A 22,809-nucleotide genomic window follows, 5' to 3' on the forward strand; every position below is an offset into this window, starting at 1 on the left:
ATTTTAGTTGATTTTGCATGAATTGTTGACTTAGAAGGGCTTATTACGAGATTATAGTTGGTCATGAGTGTAGAGTTAATTGATTCGATGATTTATAACTCTACAATGAATTGTTACGAGATTTGAGCTAATTGGGAGTAAAGGGTTGAGCTCTTTGGTGATCTAACCTTTGAATGGTTTGTTATGGCATCGTACCTAACTCAAATTGAACACTTGATTGGTTTGATGATTTCTAGCTTAAAAATGATTAGTGATGAAATCGTAGATGATTTATAATGAAAGTTTGACTGATTTGGATACTTCTAACCTTAGAATGGCTTGTAATAATATTTTAGTTGATTTTGAGTGAACGATTGATTGATTCGATGATATATAACCTCAAGATGGCTTGTTATGAGATTGTAGCTCATTCTAAGCAAAGGGTTGTCTGATTTGATGATATGTAACCTCATAATGACTTGCTATAAAATTTTGGCTAGCTTTATTTGAGTGGTTAATTAGTTCATTGATCTATAATAAGTCAAAGAAAAATGAGTCTCGATGTAGAAACTATAACATTTCATTCCATCATTAGAGTTTCTCAATTTTTGAATATTTTGTTAAGGGTAAAATGTTCTCAAAATCAATGGTCAGATTTAAATATGAATTTTTGATTCAAAAGTTATGAGTCTTCATGTACAAGTCTATAAAAAAATGACAAAGTTTAAAATAATGTTTTCTTTCTAACATTAGAATGGCTTGTTATATAAGATTTTAGTTTGTTATCAATGTAGAGTTGACTAATTCAGTGATTTGTAACTCTAGAATTAATTGTTATGAGATTTGAGCAAATTGTGAGAGAAGAGTTAGGTTATTCAATGATCTGTAACCTCATAATGATTTTTTATGATCAGATTGTACCTAATTTCCATTAAACACCTTATTGGCTCAGCGATCTATAGCTTAAATAGGACTTGTGATAAAATCGTAGCTAATTCATAGTTAAAGTTTGACCAATCTGGATACTTCTAACCTCAAAATGGCTTGTAATAATATTTTAGTTAATTTCAAGAGAAGGGTTGACCAATTAGATGATATGTAACCTTAAAATGACTTGTAGCTCATTCTAAGTGAAGGGTTGACTAATTTGGTGATATGTAATCTTAGATTGATATGTTATGAAATTTTGGATGGCTTTGATTGAGTGACTAATTAGTTTAGCAATCTATAAGAGATTCATAGAAAAATGTGATAAATTTTGATTTCGTTGTTGGATTTTTCTAAGTTCCAAACTAGTTCATACAAAAATGGTAGAGTAAAATATTGTGTTTTCTTTCTAACCATAAAATGGCTTGTTATGAAATTCTAGTTTGTTATGAGTATAGAGTTGACTAATTCAATAGTTTTTAACACTAGAATGATTTGTTATGAAATTTGAGAGTATGTATATGTATATGTATATATATACATATATATATATATGTATATATGTATATATATACATATATGTATATATGTATATATGTATATATATATGTATATATGTACATATATATATACATATATATATACATATATACATATATACATATATACATATATATATATATGTATATATATACATATATATATATGTATATATGTATATATATATATATATGTATATATATATGTACATATATACATATATATATACATATATATATATATATATACATATATATATATACATATATATATACATATATATATATGTATATATATATATAAGTTCAAAAAGGATTTTTATGAGATTGTACTTAATTTTGATTGAATGCTTGATCGATTAGGTAATTTATAGCTTTAAAATAAATTATAATGAGATTGTAGACAATTCATAGTGAAAGTTTGATAGATTTGGATACTTCTAACCTTAGAATGATTTGTAATAATAGTTTAGTTGATTTTGAGTGAAGAGTTGATTGATACGATGATATGTAACCTCAGAACAACAAGCTTGTTATGAGATTATAGTTCATTCAGGGTGAAGGGTTATCCGATTAGGTTGTTTGTAACCTTAGAATGACTTAGTATGAAATTTTGGCCGACTTGATTAGTGATTAATTCAACGATCTATAATGGATTCATAGAAAAATGTTGTTGGGGGCGAAATGTGTTCAAAATCGATAGTCAGATTTAAGAACCAAGTTTTGATTCAAATGTTATGATTGTCCACAAGTCTATAAAAAAATGGTGGAGTTTAAGATTGTGTTTTCTTTCTAACCTTAGAATGACTTCCTATGAAATTTTATCTGACTCTAATTAAGGAGTTGATTAGTTCAGTGTTCTATAATGGAGTCACAGAAAAATTAGTCTTCTTCTAGAGACCATAACTTTTGATTCCACTATTGGATTTTTTCAAGTTTCAAATATCTTGTTGGGTGGTGAAATATGCCCAAAATCGTCAATTAGATTTAAGAACCATATTCTGATCCAAAAGTTATGAGTCTATATAAAAATGACAAAGTTTTAGATCGTATTTTCTTTCTAACCTTAGAATGGCCTATTATGAGATTCTAGTTGGTTATGAGTCTAGTAGAGTTGAATGATTTGATGAGTTGTAACTCTAGAATGACTTGTTATGAGATTTGAGAGAATTGTGAGTAAAGGGTGATCTATAACCTTAGAATGTTTTTTTTAAAATCGTACCTAAACATGATTGGATGGTTGACTTTTTAGGTGATCTGCAATTTAAATTAACTTGTGAAGAGATTTTTGTTGGTTCATAGTCAATTTTAAAATATTTGGATACTTCTAACCATAGAATGTCTACTATAATATTTTATTTGATTATGAGAGGTTGAGCAATTCGATGATATGTAAACACCACAATGGCTTGTTATGAGATTGTAGCTCTTTTTGAGGGAAGAGTTGACCAATTCAGTAATCTGTAACCTCAAAATGAGTAGAATGAGTTGCTATGAAATTTTGTTCGACTCTAACTAAGACTTGATCAATTTAACAATCTATTATAGATTCATAGAAAAACAGGTCTTGATGTAGAGACCATATATCTTTTGATTCTATTGTTGCCTTTCCCTAAGTTTCAAGTATGTTATTGGAGGGTGAAATGTGTCCAAAATCAATGGTCAAATTTAAAAACCAAGTTATGAGACTTCATGTACAAAAATTATGGAGTTGAAGATCTTGTTTTCTTTCTAACCTTAGAATGGCATGTTATGAGATTCTAATTGGTTATGATAGTATAGTTGACTAATTTAGTGACTTGTAACTCTAGAATGACTTGTTATGATATTTGAGAGAATTTTGAGTCAAGGGTTGAGTTGCTCAGTGATCTATAACATCAGAATGACTTGTTATGAGATTACACCTAATTTGAGTAAATTTTGAGTCAAGGGTTGAGTTGTTTGGTGATCTATAATATCAGAATGACTTGTTATGAGATTACACCTAATTTTGATTGAACACTTAACCAGTTTGGTGATAGTCGTTTAAAAATAATTTGTGATGTGATTATAGCCAATTCATAGTCAAAGTATGATAGATTTGGATACTTCTAACCTCATAATGACTTGTAATAATAGTTTAGATTATTTTGAGTGAAGGCTTGATCAATTAAATGATATGTAACCTCAAAATGGCTTGTTATGAGATTGTAGCCTAGTCTGAGTGAAGCGTTGACCAATTCAATAATCTGTAACCTTATAATAATTTGCTTTAGAATTTTGGTCAACTATGATCAAGCAGTTGATCAATTTAATGATATATAAAGCATTCACAAAAAAATGGGTCTCGGTGTAGAGACCATAACTTTTGATTCCATCGTTGAATTTTTCTAAGTTTCAAATATGTTGTTGGGGGGAGAAATGTGCCCAAAATTAAATGTTAGATTTAAGAACTAAGTTCTAATTCAAAATTTATGAGTCTTCATGTACAAAAATGATAGAGTTTAAGATTGTGTTTTCTTTCTAACCTTAGAATGCCCTATTATGGAATTCTATTTGGTGATGAGTAGTTGACTGATTTGGTGATTTGTAACTCTAGAATGACTTGTTATGAGATTTGAGCAAATTGTGAATGAAGGATTGAATTATTTGGTGAGTGAAGGGTTGACCAATGATATGTAAACTTAGAATGACTTGCTATGAAGTTTTGGCTAACTCTGATTGAGTGGTTGATCAATTCAGTGATCTATAATGGAGTCATAGGAAAAATGGATCTCGGTGTAGAGAACATAACTTTTGATTCCACCATTGGATCTCTATTTGGTTATTAGTGTAGACTTGATTGATTTAATGGTCTATAGCTTTAGAATGAATTTTTATGAGATTGAAGTGAATTGTGATTGAATGATTGAGTTGTTTGGTGATCTGTAACCTTAGAATAGTTTGTTAGGAGATTGTACTAAATTATGATTGAATGCTTGACCAATTCAGTGATCTATGACTCAAAAAAGAGTTGTGATGAGATTATAGTCAATTCATAGTCAAAGTTTGATTGATTTGGATACATCTAAATTCAAAATAGCTTATAATAAAATTTTAGTTGATTCTGAGTGAAGGGTTGACCGATTCGATGATATGTAACCTTAGAATGGCTTATTATGAGATTGTAGCTCATTCTAATAAAGGAGTTGACCAATTCAATGATATTTAACTACAAAATGACTTGCTATGAAATTTGGCCATCTCTAATTGAACGGTTGATCAGTTCAGCAATATACAATGGAGTCATAGAAAAATGGATCTTAGTGTAGAGACTGTAACTTTTGATTTCATCTTTGAATTTTCCTAACTCTCAAGTATGTTGTCAGGGTGGAAAGCATTTCAAAAATCAATTGTCAAATTTAGGAACCAAGTTCTGATTTAAAAGTTGTGAGTCTCCATGTACAAGTATATAAAAAAAGGGCAAAGTTAAAGATCATGTTTTCTTTCTAACCTTAGAATAGACTATTATGAGATTCTAGTTGGTTATGACTATAGAGTGGACTGATTTAGTGATTTGTAAATCTACAATGATTGATTATAAGATTTAAACAAATTATGATTGAAGGCTTTATGTTGTTTGGTGATCTGTAACCTCAAAATGGATTGTTATGAGATCGTACCTAATTTTGACTAAATGCTTGACTAGTTCAGTGATATGTAGCTAAAAAATAACATTCGATGGGATTGTATCCAATTCATGTCAAAAATTTTTTGATTGAGAATGGCTTGTAATAACATTTTAGTTGATTTTGAGTGAAGGGTTGACTAATTTGATGATATGTAACGTCATAATGGCTTGTTATAAGAATGTAGTCCATTCTAAGTGAAGGGTTGACCTATTGGATGATCAATAACCATAAAATGACTTCCTATAAAATTTTGGTCGACTCTGATTGAGTAGTTGATTAGTTCAGTGATGTGTAATGGAGTCACTAAAAAATGGGTCTCGATGTAGAGACCATAACTTTTTATTCCTCCTTTAAATTTTGCTAACTTTCGAATATGTTGTCTTAGGGCGAAATGTGCCCAGAATCAATGGTTAGATTTAATAACAAAGTTATGAGTCTTTATGTATAAGTACTTCTATACAAAATAGAAGAGTTTAAGATTGTGTTTTCTTTCCAACCTTAGAATGGTGTGTTATGAGATTCTATTTGGTCATGAGTGTAGAGTTGATTGATTTGTTGATTTGTAACTCTAAAATGCCTTGTATGAAATTTGAGCAAATTGTGAGTGAAGAGTTGAGTTGTTTGTTGATCGATATCTCATAATGGGTTTTTATGAGATCATACCTCATTCCAATTTATTGCTTGACTAGTTCGGTGAGTTGTAGCTTAAAAATGAGTTGTGACAAGATTTTAGCATATTGGTTGTCAAGGTTAGACCAATATGGATACTTCTAACCTCAAAATTTCTTGTAATAACATTTTACTTTATTTCAAGAGAAAGGTTGACCAATTCGATGATATGTAACCTTAGAATGACTTGTTATAAGATTGTAACCTTAGAATGACTTGCTATAAAAAATTTATTGGTTTGATTGAGCGATTCATTCATTCAACGATCTATAATGGAGTCATAAAAAAATGAGTTTTGGTGTATAGACCATAACTTTTGATTCCATTGTTCAATTTTTCAAAGTTTTAGATATGTTGTTGGTGAGAAAAATGTGACCAAAATCAACTGTAAGATTTTAAGAAGCAAGCTTTGTTTCAAAAGTTATGAGTTTCTGTGTTCTATATAAAATTGGTAGAGTTTAAGGTCATATTTTTTTCCTAACCTTAAAAAAGGCTTGTTATGAGATTCTAGTTGCTTATTATTATAGAGTTCGCTGATTTGGTGATATGTAACTGTAGAAATAATTGTTATGAGATTTGAGCGAATTGTGAGCAAAGTTTTGAGTTGATTGGTGATCTATAACCTCAGAATGGTTTGTTATGAGATCATACCTAATTTGCATTGAACACTTGACCAATTTGGTGATCTGTAGCATAAAAATGACTTACGATGAGATTGAAGCAAATTCATAGTCAAAATTTGTCCAATTTGAATATTTCTAACTTCAGAATGGCTTATATTAATGTTATAGTTGATTCCAAATGAAAGGTTGACCAATTCAATGATATGTAACTTGAAAATAGTATGTTATGAGATTGTAGCTCATTCTAAGTGAAGGGTTGACCAATTTTGTGATCTATAACCTTAGAATGACTTGTTATGAAATTTTAGAATCTACTTGGTTATGGGTGTAAAGTTGACTAATTTGGTGATATGTAAATCTAAATGATGTGTTATGAGATTTGAGAAAATTATGAGTGAAGGGTTGAGTTGTTTGTTGATGTACATCCTCACAATGGTTTATTATAAAATCATACCCAATTTTGATTGAATACTTGACTGGTTTGGTGATTTGTAGCTTAAAAATAACTTTTGATGAGATTGTATCCAATTCATAGTCAAAGTTTGACCAATTTGGATACTTCTAACCTCAAAATGAGTTGTATAGTATTTTTATTGATTCAAAGAGAAGGGTTGATCAATTCACTGAACTATAACCTTAGAATGAATTGCTATAAAATCTTAGCTAGCTCTATTTGAGCGGTTGATCAATTCAATAATTGATCTATAATAGAGTCATAAAAAAATTGGTCTCCATTTAGAGACCATAACTTTTGATTCCACTATTGCATTTTTCTAAGTTTTGAATATATGTTATTTGAATTTTTCTAAGTTTTTTTAAGTTATTGATTTCATGATTTGTAAGTCTAGAATGACTTGTTATGAGATTTGAGCGAATTGTGAGTGAAGCATTGAGTTGTTTGTTGATCTGTCACCTCATAATGGTTTGTAATGAGAACATACATAATTTTTATTGAACACTTGATTGAGTCGATGAAATGTGAATTAAAAATGACTTGTGATGAGATTGTAGCAGATTCATAGTCAAATTTTGACCGATTTGGATACTTCTAACATAAGAATGGCTTGTAATAACCTTTTATTTGATTCTGAGTGAAGGGTTGACCAATTTGATGATATGTAAGCTTAAAATGACTTGTTATAAGATTGTAGCTCATTCTAAGTAAAGGATTACGAGTCTATAAAAAATAACAGAGTTTAAGATCATGTTTTTTTTTTCTAATCTTAGAATGGCTTGTTATGAGATTCTAGTTGGTTATGAGGGTAGAGTTGATTGATTTGCTGATTCAAAACTTTAGAATGAGTTGTTATGAGATTTAAGTGAATTATGAGTGAAGGGTTGAGTTGTCCAGTAATGTGTATACTTAGAATGGTTTGTTATGAGATCGTACCTAATTACAATTGAACTCTTGACTGGTTCAATGATCTATAGCTCAAAAATGACTTGTGAAAATATGTAACCTCAGAAGGTCTTTTTATGAAATTGTAGCATATTCTAGTTGTTTATGAGTGTAGAGTTGACTAATTTGGTGATATGCATCCCCACAATGACTTTCAATAACATATTAGTTGATTTAGAATGAACGGTTAACCATTTTGATGATATGTAGCCTCATAGTGTCTTTTTATGAAGTTATAGCTCATGTTGAGCAAAGGGTTGACTAATTCAACAATCTAAAACCTCAGAAAGACTTTCTGCGAAATTTTGGTTGGATTTGCTTAATCCTTTTAGTAATTTATAATGGAGTCACAGAATAAAAGGTCTCAGTGTAGAGACCATAACTTTTCATTCCACCGTTGCATTTTCCTAAGTTTTGGATATACTATTGCAAAGAAAAATGTACACAAAATTGATGGTCAAATTTAAGAACCAAGTTCTAATTCAAAAGTTATAAGTATTTGTGTACAACTACACAAAAATGGCATAGTTTAAGATCGTGTTTTCTTGTTAACCTTAGAATGACTTACTATAAAATTTTGGTCAACTCTTATTGAGCAGTTGATCATGATGTTCAACAATTTATAATGGAGTCATAGAAAATGGGTCTCAATGTAGAGACCATATATTTTGATTCCACTGTTAGATTTTTCAAAATTTTTTATATTTTTTTGTTGGGCAAAATGTACCAAAAAATTGATGGTCAGAAGATTTTAAGAACCATGTTTTGATTCAAAAGTTACGAGTCTCCATCTACAAATCTATAAAACAATGGTAGAGCTTGAGATTGTGTTTTCTTCTAACCTTAGAATAGCATGTTATGAGATTATAGTTGGTTATGAGAGTAGAGTTGATTGATTCAGAGACTTGTCAACTAGAATGATTTATTATGAGATTTGAGTGAATTGTGAGTGAAGGGTTAAGTTGTTTGGTGATCTATAACTTCAAAATAGTTTGTTATGAGATCGTATCTAATTTCGATTGAATGCTTGATTGGTTTGATAATTGTAGCCAAATTTTGACCAATTTGGTGATCTATAATCTCAAAGCTATGAAATTTTGGCTTTGATTGAACAACTGATCAATTTAGTGATCTATGATGGAGTTATAAAAAAATGGGTCTTAGTGTAGAGACCATAACTTTGTTGTTGGGGGGTGAAATGTGCCCAAAATCTATGGTCAGATTTAAGATCCAAGTTTTGATTGAAAAGTTATGAGTCTCTATGTACAAGTCTATACAAAATGAAAGAGCAAATTAAGATCACCTAATCAATCAAGTCTACACCCATAACCAAATAGAATCTTATAAAAGGCCATTCTAAGGTTAGAAAGAAAACACTAGAATGACTTTTTATGAGATTTGAGTGAATTTCAATTAAAGGGTTGAGTTTTTCAGTGATTTGTAATCACAAAATGGTTTATGATGAGATTGTACTTGATTTCACTTGAATGCTTGATCAGTTTGGTGATCTGTTGCTCAAACATAATTTGTGATAAGATTATATCCAATTCATAGTCAAAGTTTGATTGATTTGGTGATCTATAACCTCATAATGAATTGCTATAAAATTTTGGCCAACTCTAATTGAGCGATTAATTAGTTTAGTGATCTATAATGGAGTCACAGAAAAATTGGTCTCAATGTAGGTATAACTTTTGATTCCATTGTTGGGAGAAGAAATGTGCCTAAAATCGATGGTTAGATTTTAAAAACAAATTCTTATTGAAAAGTTACGAATCTCTATGTACAAGTCTATACAACAATGAAAGAGTTTAAGATCATATTTTCTTTCTAACCTTAGAATGGCCTGTTATAAGACTTTATTTGGTTATGATTATAGAGTTGATTAATTTGATGATCTCTAATTTGAGTGAATTGTGATTGAAGGGTTGAATTGTTTGATGATCTATAACCTCAGAATAGTTTCTTAAGGAATGATACCAAATTCTAACTTAACACTTAATTGGTTCAGTTATATGTAGCTCAAAAATGACTTGTAATGAGATTGTAATCAATTTGTAATCAAATTTTGACAAATTTGGATACTTATAACCATAGAATAAGATACAATCTCATAAATAACCCTTTTGAGGTTAGAGATCACCAAACAACTTCAATCTTTCACTCATGATTTGCTAAAATTGCATAATAGGCCATTCTAAGGTCATAATGAAAACACGATCCTAAACTCTACCATTTTTAGAAAGACTTGTACATGAAAACTCACAACTTTTGAATAATAACTTTTTTCTTAAATCTGATAATCAATTTTGTCCATATTTCATCCCCCAATAACATATCTAAAACTTAGAAAAATGAAATGGTGGAATCAATAGTTTTGGTCTCTACACCAAGATCCATTTTTCTATGAATCCATTATAGATAATTGAACTAATCAACTACTCAATCAAAACCAGCTAAAATTCAATAGCAAGTCATTATGAGTTTACATATCATCAAATCAATTAACCCTTCGCTCAGAATGAGTTAGATTCTTATAACAAGCCATTATGAGGTCACATAACATCAAATCAGTCAACTCTACACTAAGAATCAACTAAAATATTATTATAAGCCAAATTGACATTAGAAGTATTCAAATTGGTCAAACATTGACTATGAATTGACTATAATCTTATCATAAGTAATTTTTAAGTTACTGATCACTAAACAGGTCAAGTGTTTAATTGGAATTAAGTACGATCATTGAAAAACTCAACCCTTCACTCATAATTTTCTCAAATCTCATAATAAGTCATTCTAGAGTTTCAAATCACCATATCGGTCAACTCTACACTCATAACCAACTAGAATCTCATAACAGGCCATTCAAAAGTTAGAAAGAAAACAAGATCTTAAACTTTAACATTTTTGTATAGACTTGTAGATGGAGACTCATAATTTTTGATTTAAAACTTTGTTCTTAAATTAGACCATCAATTTTAGGTACATTTTTCCCCCCAAAAACATATCCAAAAATTAGAAAAATTCAAAAGTGAAATCAAAAGTGATGGTCTCTACACCAAGATCCATTTTTCTGTAACTTCATTATAGATTGCTAAACTGACCAAATCAATCAAACCTTGACTATAAATCAGCTATAGTCTCATTACAAATCATTTCTAATGTGATTACCAAGCCAGTCAAGTGTTCAATCAAAATTAGGTATGATCTCATTACAACCTATTCTATGGTTATAGATCACCAAACAACTCAACCCTTCAATCACACATCATTGAATTAGTTGACTCTACACTCATAACCAACTAGAATCTCATAACAAGACATTTGAAGGTTAGATAGAAAATATGATCTTAAACTCTATCATTTTGGTATAGACTTGTAAATGGAGACAAATAAATTTTGAATTAGAACTTGTTTCTTAAATATGTCTATCAATTTTGGGCACATTTTGTCCCCCAACAATATATTCAAAACTTAGAAAAATCTAATAGTGGAATAAAAAATTATGTTCACTACACCAAGACACATTTTTTCAGTGACTCCATTATAGATTGCTGATCTGATCAACCACTTAATCAGAGTTGGCCAAAACTTCATAGCAAGTCATTCTAAGAGATCACCGAATTAGTTAACCCTTTGGTTAGAATGAGCTAGAATATTTTAACAAGCCATTCTGAGGTTACATGGCATCGAATTGGTCAACTCTACACTCAAAATCAACTAAAATGTTATTACAAGTCAATTTGATGTTAGAGGTATTCAAATTGGTCAAACGTTGACTATGAATTGGCTCAATCTTATCACAAGTCATTTTTAAGTTACTAATTACCAAACAAGTCAAGTGTTAAATTAGAATTAGGTGAAATCTCATAATAGACCATTCTTAGGTTACAAATCATTGAACAAGTCATCCCTTCACTCAAAATTTGTTCAAATCTCATAATAAGTCATTCTAGAGTTACAAATCAATGAATTAGTAAACTCTACACTCATAACCAACTAGAATCTCATAACATTCCATTCTAACTTTGCCTTTTTTGTATAGATTTGTACATGGAGACTCATAAGTTTTTAATCAGAACTTGGTTCTTATGTTTGACCATCAATTTTATGCACATTTCACTACCCAACAACATATCTAAAACTTATGAAAATTCAATAGTGGAATCAAAAGTTATGGTTTCTATATCGAGACCCATTTTTCTATGACTTGATTATAGATCACTAAACTAATCAACCACTCAACTAGACTTAGCCAAAATTTTACAGTAAGTCATTCTAAGGTTACAAATCATCAAATTGGCCAATTTTTCACTCAAAATGAGAAACAATCTAATAACAAGTCATTCTAAGTTTACATATTATCGAATCAGTCAAACCCTTCATTTGGAATTAGCTAAAATATTATTACAATCCATTCTGAGGTTAGAATTATCCCAATCAGTCAAACTTTATCTATGGATTGGCAATAATCTCATCACAAGTCATTTTTAAGCTACAAATTACCAAACTCATCAAGTGTTCAATTTGAATTAGTTATAATCTCATAACAAACCATTCTGACATTACAGATCACTAAACAACTCAACCCTTCACACATAATTCACTCAAATGTCATATCAATTGACTCTACACACAAAACCAACTAGAATCTCATAATAGGCATAACGTTAAAAAGAAAGTACGATCTTAAACTTTGCCATTTTTGTATAGTACATGAACACTCATAACTTTTGAATCAAAGCTAAGTCCTCAAATTTGACTATCAATTTAGGGTACATTTCCCCCCTACAACATATGAGAAACTTAGGAAAATTCAAAGGTGGAATAAAAAGTTATGATCTCTAGATACTGAGATCCATTTTTCTATCATTCCATTATAGATCACTGAACTGATCAATTGCTCAGTTAGAGCTAGCCAAAATTTTGTAGCAACTCATTATGAGGTTATGGATCACCGAATCAGTCAAGCATTTGCTCATAATGAGCAATAATATCATAACAAGCCATTTTGAGTTTACATATCATTGAATCGGTCAACCCTTCACTCAAAATCAATCAAAATATTATTACAATCCATTCTAAGGTTAGAAGTATCCAAATTGGTCAAACTCTGATTAAAAATCAGCTATAATATCATCACATGTCTTTTTTAAGGTACAATCTCACCAAGTTGGTGAAGCATTCAATTAGAATTATTTACAATCTCATAAGAAACTTTTCTTAGGTTACAGATCACCAAATACTCAACCCTTCACACACAATTTATTCAAATATCATTAAAAGTCATTATAGAGTTACAAATAATTGAACCAATCAACTTTATAATCATAACCAACTAGAATCTCATAAAACACCTTTCTAAGGTTAGAAAGAAAACATGATCTTAAGCTTTGCCATTTTTGTATAGAATTGTACATAGAGACTCATAATTTTTCAATCAGAACTTGGTTATAAAATTTGACAATCAATTTTGAGTACATTTCTCCCTCCAACAAAATATCTAAAATTTAGGGAAATCAAAGGTTATGGTCTCTACACCGAGACCTTTTTTTGTTACTCCATTATAGATCATTGAATTGATCAACCACTGCTCAATCACAACCAGCCAAAATTTAATAACAAGTCATTCTGAGGTTATAGATCATCAAATCAGTATACCCTTCATTTAGAATAGGCTACAATCTCATAACAAGCCATTATGAGGTTAGATATCATCAAATCAATCAACCCTTCACTCAAAAGCAACTAAAATGTTATTACAATCCATTGTGAGGTTACTACTAAAATGTTATTACATAGAGACTGATAACTTAGTTCTTAAATCTTACCATTGGTTTTTACCACATTTTGCCCCCCCATAGCTAGAAGTTAGGAAAATTCAAAGGTGGATTTAATAGTATGGTCTCTACACCAAAACCCATTTTTCAATGATTTCATTATAGATCATTGAACTGATCAATGCTCAATCAAAGTTGACCAAAATTTCATAGCAAGTCATTCTAAGGTTATAGATCACTGAATTGGTCAATGCTTCACTCAAAATGAGCTACAATCAATTAACAAAGCCATTATAAGATTGCATATCATCAAATTGGTCAGCACTTCACTCGAAATCAACTAAAATGTTATTACAAGCAATTATGAGGATAGAAGTATCCAAATTGGGCAAAATTTGACTATTAATTGGATAAAATCTCATCACAAGTTATTTTAAAGTACAAACCATTGAACAAGTTATTTGGTATGATCTCATAACACACCATTATGAGGTTATAGATCACTGAACAACTCAATCCTTCACTCATAATTTGTTCAAATCTCATAACATTGTGAGTGAAGGAAGGGTTGAGTTGTTCGGTGATCTATAACCTCATAATGGTGTGTTATGAGATCATACTGAATTTTGATTGAATTTTTGATTGGTTTAGTAATTTGTACTTTAAAATAACTTGTGATGAGATTGCATCCAATTCATAGTCAAATTTTGCCCAATTTGGATCACTGAACCAATCAACCCTTTGCTTAGAATGAGCTAGAATCTTATAACACGCCATTATGAGGTTACATATCTTTGAATCGGTCAACTTTGACTTGGAATTAAATAAAATGTTAGTACAAGCCATCCTAGGGCTAGAAATATCCAAGTCAATCAAACTTTGACTATGAATTGGCTAAAATCTCATCACAGGTCATTTTTAAGTTACAGATCACTAAATTGATCAAGTATTTCATAATTAGGTACGGTCTCATAAAAAACCATTATAGATTACTGAATAACTCAATTCTTCACTCACAATTTGTACAAATCTCATAACAAGTCATTGTAGAGTTACAAATCAATGAATTAGTGAACTCTACAGTCATAACCAAATAGAATCTCATAACAGGCAATTTTAAGGTTAGAAAGAAAACATAATCTTAAACTCTGCCATTTTTGTATAGACTTACACAAGACTCTTAACTTTTGAATCAAAAATTGGTCCATAAATCTGACCCTCAATTTTAGGCACATTACACCCCAAAACAACATATTTGAAACTTCAAAAAATTCAATAGTGGAATCAAAACTTATTGTCTCTACATCGAGACCCATTTTTCTGTGACTTTATTATAGATTGTTGAACTAATCAACTGCTCAATCATAGCTGGCCAAAATTTCATAGCAATTCATTATAACATTTAATAACTAAATTGGCCAACCCTTCACTCAAAATGAGATCCAATCTCATAACAAGCCATTCTAAGATTATATATCATTGAATTGAAAAACCCTTCACTGAAAATCAACTAAAATACAAGCCATTCTGAGGTTAAAAGTATACAAATCAATCAAAATTTGGCTATGAATTAGATATAATCTCATCACAAGTGTTTTCCAAGCTATGGATCATTGAACTGGTCAAGCATTCAATCAGAGTTAGGTAGAATCTCATAAAAAACCATTCTAAGGTTATAGATCATCGAACAACTCAAAAACTCACAATTCCCTCAAATCTCATAACAAGTCATTCTAGAGTTACAAAAAATTGAATCAATCAACTTACATGGATTATAAATTTGATTCTTCAATTTGACCATCAATTTTGGGCACATTTTGCCCCCCAACAACATACCTGATACTTAGGTACATCCAAAGGTCGAATCAAAAGATATGATCTCTATACCGAGACCCATTTTTCTAGAAGTCCATTATACATTTAATAAACTGATCTACCACTCAACCAAAGTGGGTCAAATTTCATAGGAAGTCATTCTAAGGTTTCAAATCACCAAATTGGTCAACCCTTCATTTAGAATAAACAACAATCTCATAATAAGACATTTTGAGGTTACATATCATCGAATCAATCAATTGTTCGCAAAGAATCAACTAAAATGTAACAAGTCATTTTGATGTTAGAAGTATCCAAATTGGTCAAACTTTCACTATGAATTGGTTAAAATCACATTACAAGTCATTTTTAAGCTATAGATCATCGAATGGTCAAGCATTCCATCAGAGTTATGTACGATCTCATGAAAAACCATTCTGATGTTACAAATCACTAAACAACTCATCATCCCTTCAGTCACAATTTGATCAAATCTCATAACAAGTCATTCAAGAATTACAAAGCTTCAAATCAGTCAACTCTATACTCATGACCAACTAGAATCTCCTAACAAACCATTATAAGGTTAGAAGAAAACATGACCTTAAATTATGCCATTTTTGTATAGACCTGTAGAACTTGGTTCTTAAATTTGATCATTGATTTTGGGCACATTTCACCCCTAACAACATATTCAAAACTTTTTGAGGTTACATATTTATTAAATTGGTTAATTCTTCACTCGGAATCAACTAAATTGTCATTACAATCCATTTTGAGGTTAGAAGTAATTGGTCAAACTTTGATTATTGATCAACTATAATCCCATCACCAATCATTTTTAAGCTACAAATCATTGAACCCATCAAGTGTTCAATTAGAATTAGCTACAATCTTATAACAAACCATTCTAAAGTTACAAATCACTGAACAACTCAACCCTTCATAAACAATTCACTCAAATCTTATAACAAGTCATTCTAGAGTTACAAATTGTTAGATCAATCAACTCTACATACAAAACCAACTAGAATTTCATAACAAGTCATTCTAAGGTTAGAAAGAAAGCACGATCTTAAACTCTCTCATTTTTGTATAGACTTGTACAGAGAGACTCATAAATTTTGAATCAGAGCTAAGTTCTTAAATCTAACAATTTTTATTTAGGTCACATTTTTCCTCCTAGCAACATATCAAAAATTTAGAAAAATCCAGCAGTGGAATCAAAAGTTATGATCTGTACACTAAGACCCATTTTTTCATGACTACATTATAGATCGTAAACTGATCAAATGCTCAATCAAAGTAGGCCAAAATTTTATAGCAAGTCATTCTAAAGTTATAGATCACCGAATTAGTCACCCCTTCACTCAAAATGAGTTACAATCTCATAACAAACCATTCTAAGGTTAGAATTATCCAAATTGGTCAACACTTCACTTAAAATCAACTAAAATCTTATTACAAGCCATTTTGAGGTTAGAATCATCCAAATTGGTCAAATTTTCACTATGAATCAGCTATAATCACATCACAAGTCTTTTTTAAGCTACAAATCACTGAACTGGTCAAGTGTTCAATCAAAATTAGGTACAATCACATAACAAACCATTTTGAAATTACAATTCACCTAACAACTCAACCAATCACTCACAATTCATTCAAATCTCATTACAAGTTATTCTAGAGTTACAAATCATTGACTTAGTCAACTTTACATTCATAACCAACAAGAATATCATAACAGACTTCTAAGTTTAGAAAGAAAACATAATCTTAAAACTCTATCATTTTTGTATAGATTTGTACATAGAGAAACTCATAACTTTTGATCAAGACTTGGTTCTTAAATCTGATAGTTGGTTTTGGGTACAATTCACCCCCAAACAACATATCTATAACTTAGAAAAATCCAACGATGGAATCAAAAGTTATGGTATCTACTTTGAGACCCAATTTTTTATGATTCCATTATAAATCATTGACCTGATCAAAACTAACCAAAATTCCAAGGCAAGTCATTCTAGGGTTACAAATCATCAAATTAGTCAACCCTTTTCTTAGAATAAACAACAATCTCATAACAAGCCAAATCAGTCAACCCTTCACTCGCAATCAACCAAAATTTTATTGCTATTTTGAGGTTAGAAGTATCCAAGTTAGTCAAATTTTAACTATGAATTAGCTATAATTTGAACACAAGGCATTCGAAGCATATATCATTGAACTAGTCAAGCATTCAATTGAAATTAGGTACAATCTACAATCTCATGAGAGGTCATTTTTGAGCTATAGATTATTGAATTGAGCAAGTGTTTAATCAAAATTAGGTACAATCTCATAACAAATCATTATGAAGTTACCAATCACCAAACAACCTAACCCTTCACTCCCTATTTTTTCAAATTTCATAACAAGTCATTCTAGAATTACAAATCACCAGATCAATCAACTCTACACTCATAACCAATTAGAATCTTATAACGGGCCATTCTAAGGTTAGAAACAAGACATGATCAATAGTACACGAAGGCTCATAACTTTTGAATCGATCAACTCACAATCAACTAAATTTTTTTATGAGGTTAGAAGTATCAAAATCAATCAAACTTTGAGTATGAATCAGCTACAATCTCATTATAAGTCATTTTTAAGATATAGATTGCTGAAGCAGTCAAGCATTCAATCAAAATTAGGTATGATCTTATAACAAACCATTTTGAGGTTATAAATCACTGAACAACTTCAACCCTTCACTCATAATTTGCTCAAATCTCATCATAGACCACTCTAAGGTCAAAATAAAGACATGATGTTAAATTTTGCTATTTTTGTATAGTGTACATGGAAACTCTTAACTTTTGAATCATAACTTTGTTTTTAAATCTCACTTTAAATTTTATGCATATTTCACCCCCAACAATATATCGAAAACTTAGGAAAAGGTAATGGTGGAATCAAAAGTTTTGGTCTTTAAACTGAGGTCCATATTACTGTGTCTCCATTATAGATCTTTTAATTGATCAACTACTCAATCAAAGCTGGCCAAAATTTTATAGCAAGTCATTATTAGGTTATATATCATTGAATGGGTCAACCCTTCAACCAGAATCAACTAAAATTTTATTACGGGTCATTCTAAAGTTAGAAGTATCCAAATTGGTCAAAATTTGATGATAAATTGGCTACAATCTCATCAAAAGTCATTTATAAGCTATAGATCACTTAATTGGTCAAGTGTTCAATCAAAACTAGGTACAAACTCATAACAAACCATTCTAAGGTTACAATCAACAAATCAAACAACTCTTTGCTTAAAATGAGTTACAATCTCATAACAAGCCATTTTGAGGTTACACATCACAAAATTAGTCAACCTTTCACTTGAAATCAACAAAAATGTTATTACAAGCCATTCTGAGGTTAAAGTATCCAAATTGGTCAAACTTTAGACTCAACTACAATCTCATCACAAGTGAATTTTTAGATATAGATAACTAAACCATTCAATTAGAAGTAGATATAGATCATCAAATCAGTCAACCTTTCACTCAAAATGAACTAAAATGTTATTTACAAGCCATTCTAAGTTTCCAAATGAGATAAACTTTGATTATGAATCAGTTATAATCTTATCACAAGTCATTTTTAAGGTACAAATCACCAAACTAGTGAAGCATTCAATTAGAATTAGGTATGATCTCATAACAAACCATTGTCAAATTATAAATCTCCAAACAACTCAACCCTTCACTCATAATTCATAAAAATCTCATAACAAGTTACTCTAGAGTCACAAATCACCAAATCAATCAACTCTACACTCATAACCAACCAAAATCTCATAATAGGCGATTCAAAGGTTAGAAAAAAAACATGATCTTACACTCTATGATTTTGGTATAGATTTTGTAAAATGGAGGGTCATATCTTTTGAATCATAACTTGTTTCTTAAATCTAGTTATCAATATTGGGCACATTTCATCCCCCAACAACATATCTCTTAAAAAACCATTCTAAGGTTACAAATCACCGAACAACTCAACCCTTCACTCACAATTCGTTCAAATCTCATAATAAATCATTCTACAGTTCCAAATTACCAACTAGAATCTCATAACAGACTGGCATTCTATGGTAAGAAAGAAAACAAGATCTTAAACACTATTGTTATTTATAGACTTGCACATAGAAACTCATAACTTTTATTTTAGATATTTTTTCTTAAATTAGACTGTTGATTTTAGGCACATTTTGCTACCAACAATTTATCCAAAAATTGGAAAATCCAAGGGTGGAATCAAAAGTTATAGTCTCTACTTGGAGATCCATATTTTGTGACTCCATTATAGATCATTGAACTGATCAACTACTCAATTAGAGCCAAATTTTTTTTTATAGTAAGTCATTTTGAGGTTATGGATCACTAAATGAATCAACCTTTCTTCACTCAAAATGAGTAACAATCTTATATCAAGCCATTCAAATGTTACATATCATCAAATCAGTCAACATATCACTTAGAATCAACTAAAATGTTATTACATGCCATTCTGAGGTTAGAAGTATCCAAATTGGTCAAACTTTGACTATGAATGCTGACAATCTCATCACTAGTCACTTTTAACGTATAGATCACCAAACTAGTCAAATGTTCAATCAAAATTCACAAAAATCTCATAGCAAGTTGTTCTAGAGTTACACATCACTAAATTAGTCAACTCTACACTCATAACCAGCTAGAATCTCATAAAAGAGTATTCTAAGGTTAGATAGAAAATACAATCTTAAACTTTGTCATTTTGTTATAGACTTGTAGATGAAGTGTCATAACTTGTTTCTTAAATATGGTCATTAATTTTAGGCACATTTCATCCCCCAACAACATATTCAAAACATAGGAAAATCCAACAGTGGAATCAAAAGTTATGGTGTCTACACTGACACACATTTTTTAGTGACTCCATTATAGGTCGCTGAATGGATCAACCACTTAATTAGAGCTGGCCAAAATTTCATAGCAAGTCATTCTAAAGTTACAGATCATCGAACCAGTTAACTCTTCACTCAAAATGAGCTACAATCTTATAACAAGCCATTATGAGGTTACATAACATTGACTTAGTCAACCCTACACTCGGAATCAACTAAAATGTTATTACAAACCAATTTTAAGTTAGAAGTATTCAAATTGGTCAAACTTTCGTTATAAATTGGCTACAATCTTATCATAAGTCATTTTTAAGTTACTAATCACTGAACTAGTCAAGTGTTTAATTCGAATTAGGTATGATCTCATAATAAACCATTTTGAGGTTACCAAGCACTGAACAACTCAACCTTTCACTCACAATTTGTAATATCATAACATGTGATTCGAGAGTTACAAATCATCGAATTAATAATCTCTACACTCAAAACCAACCAGAATCCCATAATAGACCATTCTAAGGTTAGAAAGAAAATACAATCTTAAACCCTACCATATTTGTATAGACAAGCATGAAGACTCATAACTTTTGTATTAAATTTTGGCTCTTTAATCTAACCATCATTTTTAGGCACATTTTTCCCTCTAATAACATATCCAAAACTTATGAAAATCCAACATTGGAATAAAAATTGAGGGTCTTTACACCAACACCCATTTTTCTATGAATCCATTATAGAATATTCAATTGATCAAAAATTCAATCTAAAACCCCCAAAATTTTATAACAATTAATTTTGAACTTACAGATCACCAAATTAGTCAAACCTTCACTTAGAATAAGCTACAATTTTATAACAAGCTATTCTAAGATTACATATCATCAAATGAGTCCATCCTTTACTCAAAATCAACTAAAATGTTATTACAAACCATTCTAAGGTAAAAAAGTATCTAAACCAGTCAAACCTTAATTATGATTAGGCTAATATATTATCACAAGTCATTTTAAGCTACAAATCACTAAACCAATCAATCGTTTAATTGAAATCAAATATGATCTCATAACAAACTATTTTAAGGTTACAAATTGTCAAATAAAAAAACACTACACTCAAAACCAACTAGAATCTCATAACAGGCCATTAGTTCTTAAAACCAACCTTCAGTTTTGGGCAAATTTTGGCCCCCAACAACATAACCAAAAAATATGAAAATCTAACTATGGAATCAAAAGTTATGGTCTCTACACTAAGACCCATTTTTTTGTGACTCCATTATAGATTGTTGAATACATCAACCACTCAATCATAGCTGGCCAAAACTTCACAACAAGTTATTATGAGGTTAAAGATCACTAAATTGGTCAACCATTCACTCAAAATGAGCTAAAATCTAATACTGAGTCATTATAAGGTCTACATATCATCAAATCGGTCAACCCTTCACTCAAAATCAATCATGTTATTACAACCCATTCTAAGGTGAGAAGAATCCAAATTGGTCAAACTTTTACTATAAATCAGCTACAATATTATCACAAGTGATTTTTAAGCTACAGATCACCAAATCGGTCAACTCAACCCTTCACTTTCAATTCATTCAAATATCATAACAAGTCATTCTAGAGTTAAAAATCACTAAATCAATCAACTCTTTACTCATAACCAATTAGAATCTCATAATAGGTCATTCTAAGATTAGAAAGAAAACACGATCTTAAACTCTATTATTTTATAGACTTGGACACGAAGACTCATAAATTTTGAAATAGAACTTGGTTCTTAAATTTGACCATTGATTTTGGGCACATTTTACCCCCAACAATATATCTAAAAGTTAAAAAAATCCAACTGTTAAATTCAAAGTTATGTTCTCTACACTGAATACCCATTTTTTTGTGACTCCATTATAGATCACTGAATTGATCAACCGCTCGATCAAAGCTGGCTAAAATTTCATACCAATTGTTATTATGAGGTTATAGATCACTAAATCGATCAACCATTTGCTCAAAATGAGCTACAATCTAATAATGAGTCATTTTGAGGTTACATCTAAAATCAACTAAAATGTATTACAAGCCAATTTGAGGCTAGAAGTATTCAAATTGTTGAAACTTTGACTATGAATTGGCTACAATCTTATCACAAGTTATTTTTAAATTTACCATTTCTTAATTGACTTACAATTAGACTAATAATTTTTAATTCAAAAATTTATTCTTAATTTTGAGAGTCAATTTCTGACACGTATTTGAAAATTACAAAAATCCAATATTTCATAGCTATTCATTCTAAGATTACAGATCTCTGAATAGACAAACCTTCACACTTCATTATGAGGTTACAAATCACTAAATAACTCAACCATTCGAATACTCACAATTTGCCCAAATCTCATAAAAAGTCATTCTAGAGGTAGAAATCATCGAATCAGTCAACCCTACACTCGTAACTAACTAGAATCTTATAGAATTGTAAGGTTAGAAAGA

This window comes from Cupressus sempervirens, chromosome 1 (assembly GCF_028749045.1).
Source record: "Cupressus sempervirens isolate cs-2001-9-10 chromosome 1, ASM2874904v1, whole genome shotgun sequence".
Taxonomy (NCBI): Eukaryota; Viridiplantae; Streptophyta; class Pinopsida; order Cupressales; family Cupressaceae; genus Cupressus; species Cupressus sempervirens.